At 44.1% G+C, this 12,912-nt stretch overlaps 1 protein-coding gene across 3 annotated transcripts in view; it reads right to left on the bottom strand.

Moving 5' to 3' along the window:
- Positions 1–9,304, bottom strand: part of AFF4 (ALF transcription elongation factor 4) — a 119,903-nt gene extending 110,599 nt beyond the window's left edge. For 2 of the 3 annotated variants that reach the window (XM_075856454.1, XM_075856455.1), the window contains exon 1: positions 8,909–9,303. The gene's annotated coding sequence lies outside the window, so the exon portion shown is untranslated. Of the gene's footprint in view, positions 1–8,908 lie in introns of all 3 variants that reach the window. The other variant, XM_075856457.1, reaches the window with a different exon arrangement.
- Between the last annotated feature and the right edge of the window lie 3,608 nt (positions 9,305–12,912).

The following is a 12,912-nucleotide window of genomic DNA, read 5'->3' as shown; positions in this document are numbered from 1 at the left end:
CCCGAGGGGAATATTTCTTCTGTTTCCAAAGGCGATTTATCAAGGCCTTAAAAATTAGGGAACCAGGAAGGGTAGGACCCAAACATATCTGCTGGAAGCGAGGGCGCCCGTATTATACCAGGACAACACTTTCCCAGCAAAATTCCCCAAACTGCAAAAGAGTGTGGACCATAAGGGGGATGAGAGGGGACATAATTTATCAGTGACACTGGCCTGTGTATAAAGGATTGCTTCACAGCGTAACACATCTATGGATTATTTTACCCCATTATTATACCACCTGACTATGCCCCTGATGTACTCTGCCCAGCTTACATGTACCCCCACATTATAAACCGAAATACAGTAAAAATCCAAACAAAACTACTACCAAGCAAATCCCCGCTCCAAAAGCTAAATGGCGCTCCTTCCCTTCTGAGCCCTACAGCATGCCCAAACAGCTGTTTACTTCCACATATATGGCATCGCCATAACCGAGAGAACCCTTTTAACTATTTTTGGGGTGTGTGTCTCCAGTGGCACAACATATTTGCCACTGAATTGGCATATCTAGGGAAAAATTAATTTTTTTTACTTTGCACTATCCGCAGACCAATCATTTATGTAAAAGACCTATGGGGTGAAAATGCTCACTACAACCCTTAATAAATGCCTTGAGGGGTGCAGTTTCCAAAACGGGGTCACTTGTGGGGGGTTTCCACTGTTTCGGCATCACAAGACCTTTTCAAACCGGTCATGGTGCCTAAAATATATGCTCATAAAAAGGAGGCCCCAAAATTTATTAGGTGCTCTTTTGCTTCTGAGACCTGTACTTCAGTCCACATCTGGGATATTTCTAAAAACTGCAGAATCTGGGCAATAAATATTGAGTTGTGCTTCTCTGGTGAAACCTGATTTACAAAAAAAAAATAAACTTTGACAAATTTTTATATTTTTTTTATTGCAGATGTCATCTCTACTTTGCTTTAATTCCTGTGAATTGTCTACTAAAGGGTTAAGAAGCTTTCTAAACGATGCTTTGAATACTTTGAGGGGTGAAGTTTTTAAAATGGGGTGACTTTTTGGAGGTTTCTAATATATAAGGCTCTCAAAGCCACTTCACAACTGAACTGGCCCCTGTAAAAATAGCCTTTTGAAATATTCTTGAAAATGTGAGACATTGCTGCTAAAGTTCTAAGCCTCGTAAAGTCCAAGAAAAATAAAAGGATGTTCAAAAAACAATGCCAATCTAAAAGTAGACATATGGGGGATGTTAATTAGCAACTATTTGTGCGGTATAACTGCCTGTCTTACAAGCAGATACATTTAAAATTTAGAAAAATGCTAATTTTGGTGTTTTTCACAAATACTAAATGTATCGAGCAAATTTTGCCAGTAACATAAGGTCCAATGTGACAAGAGAAAACAATCTCAGAATCCCTTGGATAGGTAAAAGCATTCCAAAGTGATTACCACGTAAAGTGAAACGTGGCAGATTTGAAAAAGGAGGCGAACAGGAAGGTCAAAAGTGGCCAAAGAGGGAAGGTATTAAAAAAAATATTCAGATAATTTGCAACTGGAAATGCAAGATCAATTTACATGCTGCGGATTTTAAAATACGCACAGGTCAATTTAGGTGCAAAAAAAAAAAAAAAAAAAAAAGCTGGTACTGTGTTACGCTGCGGATTTGCCACACGAAAATACGCACAGCAAATCTGTTCGTAATATGAATCGTGTGCATTTGGCCTAAAACTGAACATACACTAGAGTTTGGACAGCCGAAAAGCGCGATTTAGACCATTCGATTGACTATCAGTGCATTTTCGTAAAACACGAACGAGCATGACAGATTTCCACTGAAGACCGATGTGGGTGGAAAAGTTGATCTGCGGTGTTGGATTTTTCCGGTCGTTGTCGGGTGCAGTCCTGTAAAGTCATTCATGCCAAACAGGTCTGCATCCCATAAACAGAAGCCCAGACCAGGCCACAGATCAAGGCAGATATCAAGCACTGTCTTGTCGTTTTAAGTGATCGAGTGGTCATTCAAAATGACAACATTCACAGACCAACCGTGATCAGAAAACAGTCAGCTAAAAATTCCTAACGTATGGCCAGCTTAGACCAGATTCAGCGGAGATTACTGGAGACAATAGCGCAGCATGCTGTGCTACTGTCTCCAGCAAAATCGCAGACATCCCGACGTAAAAGCCAACGCAACATATTAAAGTCAATGGGCTTCTTTGCTGGGGTATGTTGTGCAACGGAACCGTTGCATTCGGCATTCCCTTGTTCTGCTCCTCGGAGGAGAACAACTGAATGTAACAATGCAGGTGTGAACATAGTGACCACAGACCAGGGCTGAACGAAATATACTTTAGACATAAGTACTGGTGGTGCTGCCAGCACAGAAAGAGGTCAGAGTGGATGAGGTCTCACCTTGCAGAGAGACATGACCGTGGAAGTCTTAAGTGGGGGGGGGGGTCCCAGCATTTGGACCCCAGTAATAAATACTTCAGACACGTTTATAAGACATATCAGAATAAAAAAAAGAAATAAAAAAATGCTACACTGTGATTTCTTTGTGCAGATACCTCCATCATGCGTCTCAGCCTTCATAAGCGAGAGGAGCAGAGGAGGTTGGCAAATGGGACAATTGGTAAGGCTAAAAAGCGCAAACAGCCCTCCCAAAAAATCCACAACAAAACTTTTAATGTACTTTCACTGGTTCCAACGTTCCTCTACACCATTGTCCAACCACTTTATAATGCAGACAAGTAATCAGGGATGGACAGATTTACTACAGAATCTAGGAGTCAGTCAAAATCAGGCCAGGCTTCAGTAAAATACAACAAAAAGATGCCAGCGACAGATTTCAAGCCTCATTGGCTACTGGAAGTGTAATACCGAGCCGTTGTGATGACCAACATATAGTGCAATGCGGTACAGACTCGTCACCCAGCACAGCACTAAAACGTCCACCCTGTCACTTCTACCACACCGACCCATTTACAGATCACTTAGACTACATAGTACATTCAGGCGAACGTAGCCAACCTCGCACGTGAAAAACGGCATTCCCCCATATACTAGTCTATGGAGGGAGGCGTAAAGCACAAAAAATAGGACACGTCCTATTTTTTCACGGACCCTTCACCCGCTCCGTTGAAGCAACGGTCGTGTGAACTGCCACATTGAAGTACATGTTTGTGTAACGGCCGTCGTACGGACTACATATACGCTCGTCCGAATGAGTCCTTGGGGCCTCTTCACATCTGCATTGGAGGCTCTGTTAGGGGCCTTAGTCACAGACTTAACCCAAAATACTGAAAATAGCGCAGAACGCTGCGCTATTCTTTTCAGTAAAGCAATGAAAACCAGGATGGAAACCCAGCGGAACCTATTAAATGGGTTCCATCGGGCGCTGATGGTGTCAGTCATGCAACGGAACCTGCGCTTAAGGTATCTTCATGTTCTACTCCTCTGACACAGCAGAGCAATGGAAACAGACGTAGACGAGCACAGGCCAGAAGTGGTTTGTGTTAAACATGGAGGTAAACAATCCAGTCACTACTTCCTGCTGCACTTTCCAGTCCGCAGTTCAGTCATTCCAAACCCCTGGCGTCTTCACTCGCTCCAATACATCCTGACGTCTGAACATCCACATCAGAAACTGCTTTGCACGGAACACCAGTACTTCTGTAGCCCCTTTAACCCCTTCCCCCTGCTTGCATTCTGGGCCCTAATGACCAAGCCATTTTTTACATTTTTCCATCGTCGCTTTCGAAGAGTTATAACTCGGACCAGTTGTACTTTTTAATAGCACCATTTTGGGCTACATATAATTTAGTCATTAACTTTTATTAACTTTTTTTTTTGGGGGGGGGGGGAATAGAAAACCTGAAATGTCACCACTTTTTTTGCACCCTAATTCTACATCGTTTACCGTGTGGTATAAATAACACAATAACTTTATTCACCGGGTTGTTGCAATTGCAAAGATACCAAATTTGTATGGATTTTGTATGTTTTACTACTTTTACACAGTGAAAACACTTTTTTTTCAAAATTATTTGTTCTTGCGTCTCCATATTTGAAGTCATAACTATTTTATTGTTCCGCCGATGCAGTTGTATGAGCCCTTTTTTTTTGCGGGACGACTTGTAGTTTTTGTTGGTACCATTTGAGAGTAGATGCGACTTTTTGATCACTTTGTCACTTTTTTTTAAGTCAGGATTAACAGAAAACAGCAATTTTTCCATTGTTTTTTATTTTATTTTTTACAGCGTTCACCGTGCGGGTTAAATAATGTAACCGCTTTATAGTCGGGGTCGTTACGGACGCAGCGATACCAAATATGTGTAACTTTTTTGCTTTATTGTGTTTTTTTAATAGTAAAGCACTTTGTAAGGGGAAAAAGTGGGTTTTTCTCTTTCTTCACTTTTTTTTTTTTTTTTTATTAACTTCATTCAATTTTTTTTTTCACTTGTCCTACTAGGGGACTTTCATATGCGATCATCCGATCACTTTTATAATACACCGCAATACTTTTGTATTGCAGTGTATTACTGCCTGTCCGTTTAATGGCATGATCTAGCAGGCATTCACGACAGGCAGACCTGGGGGCCTTTATTAGGCCCCCGGCTGCCATCGGAGACACAGACACTCGGCGATCTTATCGCCGGGTGTCAGTGGGATTAGAGGGAGCACCCTCCCTCTCTCCAAAACCACTCAGATGCGATGCACGCTATTGAGCGCCGCATCTGAGGGGTTAAACGGGTGAGATCGATACTAATATCGATCTCACCTGGTCGAGCAGGGACGCCCCCAGCCCTCAGCTACCTCTGGCAGCTGAGAGCAGGGAGATTTGATAGCTCCCTGCTGCTTACTTTATTCTAATGCAGCGCCGTGGAATGGTGGCGCTGTAGAATAAAGCCCATTAATGACCGCCGTGACAAGGCTTATCGGCGGTCATTAAGAGGTTAAACTATGACCAAAGTATTTGGGTCTTATTGACATTAGGCCATTTTATTATGACCTAGATTTTTGTTTTCTTAGAATTCATGAGCTCGCTGAAGAGGTTTTACAACTTCTTCCAGGACATAAAGAGCTTTATTTACAACTTTATTTTATACAAGGTGACGATTCGTGAAAACATGTTAATACTGAGTTTTGGCCTAGGACTACACATCGGAGTGCATGTAAATCCAGACTCCAACCTGATACTGGGGCTCCTCTTGCTGAAAACTCCAGCTATCAGCTGTTAGTGATGGGGGACAGCTGCTGTATCTCCTATTTATGGTGAAGTCTTATGGTGCTCATCCTCATCGTGTATGTTGGGGGGGGGGGGGGGGGGGGGGAGTCTTAACGTTTCAACAAACTTTGTATAAATTAGTGAATATAATAAGTGAATATAAAAAAACAACTTTGTAATATATCTTATTAGAGAAAATGCCTAGCTCTCCATTTATCAGGCTCTTCACCCACTCCCCCCTAGCTAGTCGCTCGTTCACTATGAAAGTTACTGCTAAATGTGTTTCCTCAAGACAAGACTGACTATCAGCTCACTGAGGCACCAGGTTACAGCTACCCATAGAAGTCTATAGAGAGGAGGGAAAAAAGTGAAAGAGCAGCTTCTAGTAGGTGATATATCTTACCCTTGTGCTGGATTCTCAGCTATGTTGCTGTGTGATCTCTGCCATGCCGCTAGAGCTTAAGAGGATGTGCTACAAAGACATGGATGTTCTCTTCTCAGTGTGTAAAGTGAGAAACAACTGTCTTAGAGACAACTGAGATGTAGAGGTAGAGTCTGCAGAGCGAAAACTGCTAAATTACGCAGAAAGCAAGTTATATAATGGCCAGAGATAGTGTTATTACTCGTGGAGAGCTGTTATAAAGAACATCTCGCACTCTGAAGGACCTTTCCTGTCCTTCACAGCACGAACAAACCATTGATTGGAATGGTCACTGTGTAATGCTTATTCCCCTGTGATTGAACACTTAGGGATATCTTACACAGGGAAATTATTGTGTAAATATAAAATATAAACTAAAAGTTTACAATTCATTGGTCGGTGCAAACATGAGCTGCGATTGCACGATCAGTGAGAAATTGCTAGTTTGCTGTTGATTGGATCGTTTATGATCTAAAAATTACCGCTTGGCGGCAGTACATCTCGTATAAACCGGTATCTATTAGTCATTAGAAGACGGGAAGCGTGGTGAAAGCTCAATGGAGCAAAGACAAGCAAATCGCAAAAGCAACTAAGATTCCTAAAAAAAAAACATAAGATTCATGTCTTTTGAAAGTTAGACTTGCTATATCGTCGAAAGGCACACGTGTAAAAGGCCCATACTGTCAGGTTTCCCCCTGGATTACAGCTAATTGCTGGGTGTCCCAGTTGGGGGAAACCATGTTCAACTTCTTGTCAAGGGACCCTTCTAACAAGTAGGAATTGGCCAAAGCGGAGAACCCCTTTCAAATCAATAGACTGCCAGAGCAGGGGGTGCTTTTTCATGGTAATAGAAAGGGTAGCAGAAGATCCCCCCCACTATGTCAAAAAGACCGAATAAGGCACATGTTCAGACAACTTCTAAGCGCAGTCCTACTCCTATCAGCTGCATTCCATGCATGTCTGCTGCTAACTGGCACCTGTCAGAATTTTACCAACAATTAAAGGGAATCTGTCACCACCTTTATGCCGTACTCTGAGGGCAGCATAAGGTTGTGACAAGACTCACAATGCTGAAATCCGCGTCTGTATGTCTGGTCGTGGCGTAGTTCATGTAAAACATACATTTGTTGCAGCACTTGCATTGCGCTTTGGGGAAAGAGTCCTTGATATTCATGCGCTGCTGCTAAACCCCCCCACGCCGCCGATAGGCAGTTTTCTCCCTATTACAGCGCATAGGGAAAAAAAACTCAATTAACGGCGGCCGGGCGGGGGAAGCGGCAGCTCATAAATATCGAGGACTCTTTCCCCAAGCGCTGCAACAAATAAAACGTAAGTACGCCACTGCTAGACAAGTCTCATGATGCTGAAATCAGCGTCTCTGTTGCGACCTTATGCTGCCCTCAGAGTACAACATAAAGGTGGGTACAGATTCCCTTTAAAGTTTGGAAAGTTCTACCTTGACCAGTCAGAAGAAAGGATTTTATGAGGGTCTGGCCAATTAGATTCCCATTGATCACTTAGAACGAAGGGGCACTTTTGGCATCTCTCCTGAACGCAGCAGAGTTAGGCCAGCTGGCACTGTAGAGAATTACAGCTCCTGCATTCTAGCAATTGGATGGGGTCTTGGCTTGTAGATACTCCCACAATATCATCGGTCATTTTGACATGTTAAAAGATAGAATTATGTTCACCTCGACCAATGTATCTTCCGAGTGCTGATGTGACAGTTATACCTCACTTTGAAATGAATGATCTTATACATAAAAACAGACTTTCAATCAAACCTACAATATACGTTTAACCAATCCCTAAATCCAAGAAGCTTCGGTGACAATCCATAGCAGAAAAAAAAAAAAAAAAACACACAACACAACTGCCAAATGTTCCATGTGGGAACGGAAGGTACTACTGTGCCGCCACTATTACAACTATCACTGACAAGACCGAAGCATCACAGTCACTCCGGGGAACAGAACAGAAAAACGGCTGGGCAGTTACAGGATAGAAAGGAACCATCAGAAAATCTTGGCAGCAGATTATGGTTATACAATCACTACTTGCGCTCCAGCATCCCCCCATCAGTGATGCCACAGACATGCTCACTGGACTGAAGTGGAGGAACAAAGCCCTGACGTCAATTACTGGAGCTTCAGCCCATCACAGGCCTGATCATCACAGGGAGGACAGAAAAACACTGCTAGGATGTTCCGGGAGGACACAAAAGGCAGAAAAACGGGGCCAGGCGGAAGAGGGAGCCTAGTGCTGGCCTGCCATTGGTAATCGGTGCCTCATTCACCCACATTGGGGGCTGCTACGACCACTATCACCACAAAAGAACAGTTAGGGCTTCATGAGCCTGCACATGAATGCACAGTCCTGTCATTATCCGTGGCCTCAAAAGGGTTAACAGGTCCAAGAATGATAGAAGGTGGAGGATGTCACACCTATACGTGTCACCACGCAGGCTTCCACCCATGACCCGTGTCACAGGAGTCAGGGAAACGTGCCCAATGATTCATTAGCAGGCATAGAACCCGTAAGGGACGGCCCAGGCCAAAAGCAAGAGGCTCTCCTGCCAAGGGTGACACATTCATGTGAGGGCTGAGCCGGTTATTAATAGGGTCTGGGGGAGGTGTACACATTACAGAACCTGATGGGGCAATCCAGTTATTGGAGGAGACCTCAAAGACAAATTAACACTTTGCATGCCAGACAGCACCACTCAACACCAGCGCCCAAATAGTCTTCATCATCACACAGGAACAATCCTAGGGAGGAGGACTGTCTAAGATAACAATCAGGTCCCATAAACACCAAAGAAAAGTACTTGTCAATCATGCAGACCTCCACATAACCTCTGACAAAGCTGTCACTTCTCAAGAGGTTCTGCAGCAGCAATGAACACAACAGGCCTAATGATGGATTACTCTAGGATGGTGGTGATCTGGCCCTGGGTTGTCACGTGATAGCAGATCCCATTCCAGTCAATAAAAATCTCAGTCCCCGATAAGAACACATGAGGTGGAGAAAGAGATAGACCCCCTGTAGGAAGGTGATGGGGTCAGAAGTAGACATGGAGGAGGGGCATGCGACCCTGGCAGATCACACTGCTGGGCAAGAAACACATGACAATACACACGGGCAAATAAACACAGGCTGGGGGGGGATGGTGATAATGAGGAGGAGGCAATGGAGGAAGGGGGTGATGGCGCAGGGTAGTGGCACAGACGTTCGTCCTGGGCTGGAGATCTTCTTACCTCCAACTCCACCTCCTGGAAGGCCTCTAGCCCGGGCGCTGCCACAGCAGAGACTTGCTGTCTCTCCCTCCTCCCCCACCGTGTGTACGGGGGATTAGCCCAACGTCTGTCCCTAGCGGCAACTCTGAGCCCCGGGTGCCTCTCCTGCGGCCAGGCCCATGTCTCTCTTGCCGGTATTTGATTTCGGGCGTCTCCTTTGTGTAATCAGCCAGCACTCGGTCTCTCTCCGGTGTCTCTGCGTCTCCCGGTCTCGATGTCTCTCACTGACCGTTGGGAGGGGCTCCCAAGCAGTCACGTGACGCGCCACAGGCGGAGCTTCGGAGTAGTTGGGGCGTAGCTGTCTCTCTGCCTTGGCGCGAGCCTCTCAGACTGCGTATAAGATCGCATGCGCTCTACTTTGGCCTGGTGACCGTTCATATATTGCTACAGCTGTGTCGCTATTAAGGCGTATGTAGCCATTTTGTTGGTGGTTTCTTGCGCTCTCTACATTTTTTTCCTCCCTTTTTTTCTATATGTAGCTCAATGTACCCTATAAATATTTCTGAGCAACTAATGAAAATGATAATCCAGTAATAATTTGTTTATAATAATTTCTGTGAAGCAACTGAGGCATGGTGTTTACGCCACCTACTGGTAGAACTATATATTACACTTTGTCAAACCACATATAGCCTTTCGCACCATTGGCATTTTTAGTCACGTGTGCTCTGTGATGCCCATGTCAATAGTGCAGTCTGACTAAGATCACATGATCAGTCTATGTCTTCCAATAGATGTCAATCGAAGTGTTGTTTAGAGACTGTCACCAGTTTATTAATTTCCTATCACCTAACTAATCTAATAGGCGCTTTGCTGCTGATAACTACAGTTTGATTTGTTTTAAAAAAAAAAAAACGTTTCTTATTTGCAGTTATAAGCTTTTTTCTAAATATGCTAATGTGGCTCTAATAGCCAAATAGGAGGTGACTTTATTGTCATTCTGGGCTGTGTAATGTTTTCTATATGACGTTGTCCAATCAGCATACAGCTACTCCCCCCTTCCCTGCCCAGCAACACAGAGTGATCATATAGTATACAGCTTCCATTCCTGACTGTGTTTTCAACTGGTGAGATAACTCCGGATGTGTCACAGCTAGAAATGCAATGTCTGCGAATTTCCTCTTTCATATGCCATCTGAACCGCTGTTCTAGGCAGTCCACAGCCCGAGATATGGCTATTGAAGTGATCCCCGATCCCTCCCGCCTCAGTCTCTCACACTGTGTGAAGCAGCTTCATGCTGATAGGACGGTGTCAGAGGCTGTTGGGTAGCTCCACCCCAGGAGAATCGCTGCTGTTACCTCCCAGTTGTCTAATAAAGGCTCATTTGCATATTTATAAAAAAAAAAAAAGCTCATAACTTTTAAAATAATAAACTTTTTGGGACACGATTTTCACCAGCATTATCAGTGTGAGCGCCTATCAGATTAGCTAGGAGATAGGGCATTACTAAACTAGTGACAGAGCCTCTACATTGCAGCGCCATTCACAATGAATAGGAGATAGGGATTTCAGAATCTGGTCACAGAGCCTCTTTAACCACCATATTTAATGTTTTCACTGGGTCTACTGAGTGCAATTGGATTTAGCTAGGGCAACACGGCCCTACTACACTTGCTGTTGCATTTAAGTCACATTACTATTTTAGGGTGCAATGTGGTTACGAGTCTCATGCTATTTAGGATTTGCACCATCCAGGAAAAAAAAGTCACTTCATATTGGAGAGTCACATGTGAGTTGCGATCTGTGGCCAAAAATCCAGCAGATCTGGAATTTTTGGGACTGTCATGTCACAGTCACGTCACCACCACATTCACAAGCATTATTTGCGATGTAATGCGACCTTTCGATCTTTGGTCTGGGAAGCCAATGTCACCGTGTAGTCCTAGCCTTACACAAAAGTTACATCCTGCTGCAACAGACACAAGCAAGATTACTGCCATAGGAAGAGGGGGATAAGCCGTAGCTAGACACCTCCGTCACCTACAGCAGCAGCACTTTTTTTCCAAGATGGACAAACGATCAGACAAATTATAGTACATGTCCATGATCTACTCAGCACCCAACTGCGATCTATTGCTTACCTGGGACATAAACCCATGGAAGCCTCTGAGAGATATTTTGCCCTGCATATAATTAATATGAAAGTTAAAATTAAGAAAGTTGAGTTTCCAGTAATCTATGACCTGCAAACAGTTTTTTGTTTCAGTGGAATAGGGAATTTCACCTAGCAACAGCTGTTGAGTATAAGGGGCTGCATTCCGATTCGCCGGAAAAATGAAAGACCGCGCAAGCCGCAGTCAGCCAGAAGCGCCTGTGGTCACCTGAGCAAGTCTCGTGAGACCGCAGGTGCCTCTTCATAATTTTTTTCCCCAGGAGGCATGGTGGTCATCCAATTTCCCCATCGTCCCCAGAAAATCTACACTACTAGGGTCAAAAAACACACATTCAGATCATTGGAGTTCTCTGGTACACTTTAATGAGCAAGATTTTTAACAACTGCTGCAATACTTCTTGCAGAGAAAGCGAGTGAACATATAGAGCGTGACTTAATTCGTCTTTGGTCTACTTTCAAAGGGCACGCACTTGAATGTTTTCAGGACAGCATCAACAGCCCCTACTTCTTCAACTCGGCATGAGATTGAGCCCCTTCTTCTGGCTCCTTGGTTGACCAGAACATATAAGGGAGATAACCATCACTAACCATAAAGGTCACAAGCAGGCTTTCCCAGGGTGGGATATAGGTTGGGTCGCTGTTGCTCGGTGGCTGTCCTATTCCTTTAGAACAAAAAACATTTGCAGGTCATAGATTCCCGCTAATTGTACTTTGTATGTTGGGGAGGCAGCCACCTAGCAACAGCTGTTCGGTAGAATGGCATTCACCTGATGGTAACCTTCATAAAGGCCCTTTTCACAAGAGGGCATCTGATTTGCGTCCGCAAAAAATGGATCGTATTTAACCTGTGTGCATATTCGTGCAGCGTTCCGTTTGTTCGTTTTCCACGTCCGTAACTCATCCGTGTATCATCTATTTTTATCGTCCGCAAAAAAAACTAAAGGTGGTATACTTTTGTCCAAACCCTTGTAAGGCCTAGTTCACACAAAGTACTTTGCGGGCAGAAAACATATTGAGGTAGATTATGAACCGCTTACGTTTTTTAATCCACTTTTTCGCAAAAACTCTCAGAAATGAGCCGCGGCAAAAAAGAAAATGCCAGAAGCCGCCCGGAAGGAAAAAAAACTCTTCTGCCTCCCATTTAAAGGAATAGTGTCACAAATTTTTTTTTTTAACATCAGTTTGATTTTAGTCTTTTATTAAAAACTTTTATATTTATTTGTGTGTTTGTGTTTTACTTTTTTTTATTTTTACACTTTTTCTTCACTATGGGGGCTGCCATTTTTTACTCCATTTCTGTATGTGTCGATTAACGACACATACAGACATGGAATACGGCAGCTTACAGTCCCATAGTGAATGCGAACGGGGCCCACACAGTCCAAGTTGAACTGAGCGCCGTCCGGCGCCATTTTCCTGTAGACCGGAAGTCGCGGCCGGACAGTAAGATTACTAGTTCCGGTCGCGGCTTCCGGACTTGTGCACTTGGAGCAGCGGCAGCAGACGGAGCGGACGGACCGGAGGGAGCGGCGGCGGCAGGAGCAGGTAAGTGATTTCTATGTATGTTCGTGTTTCAGTGTGTGTTTACTACTGTATGTAAACCTACTACACTGTGTGTTAGCTCAAAAAATGGCGACACACAGTGTAGGAGGTTAGACCGTTCAAACCCCTCGTTTCTCCCGGCACTAGCCAGGATAAAGGAGGGGGGATTCTGAGAGCTCACTAGAGCGAGGGATTTTTTCCCAATTTTGCAGCATAAAGCAATGTGGTTGCTTTACCACATGCAATGCTGCAATTTTGGGAATTGCTCCATCTAGTGACCAGTGCTGGGAAATATTATAAATTAGAATC

Source organism: Rhinoderma darwinii, chromosome 3, assembly GCF_050947455.1.
Source record: "Rhinoderma darwinii isolate aRhiDar2 chromosome 3, aRhiDar2.hap1, whole genome shotgun sequence".
Lineage (NCBI taxonomy): Eukaryota > Metazoa > Chordata > Amphibia > Anura > Rhinodermatidae > Rhinoderma > Rhinoderma darwinii.
This window is presented reverse-complemented; position numbering and strand designations above follow the sequence as displayed.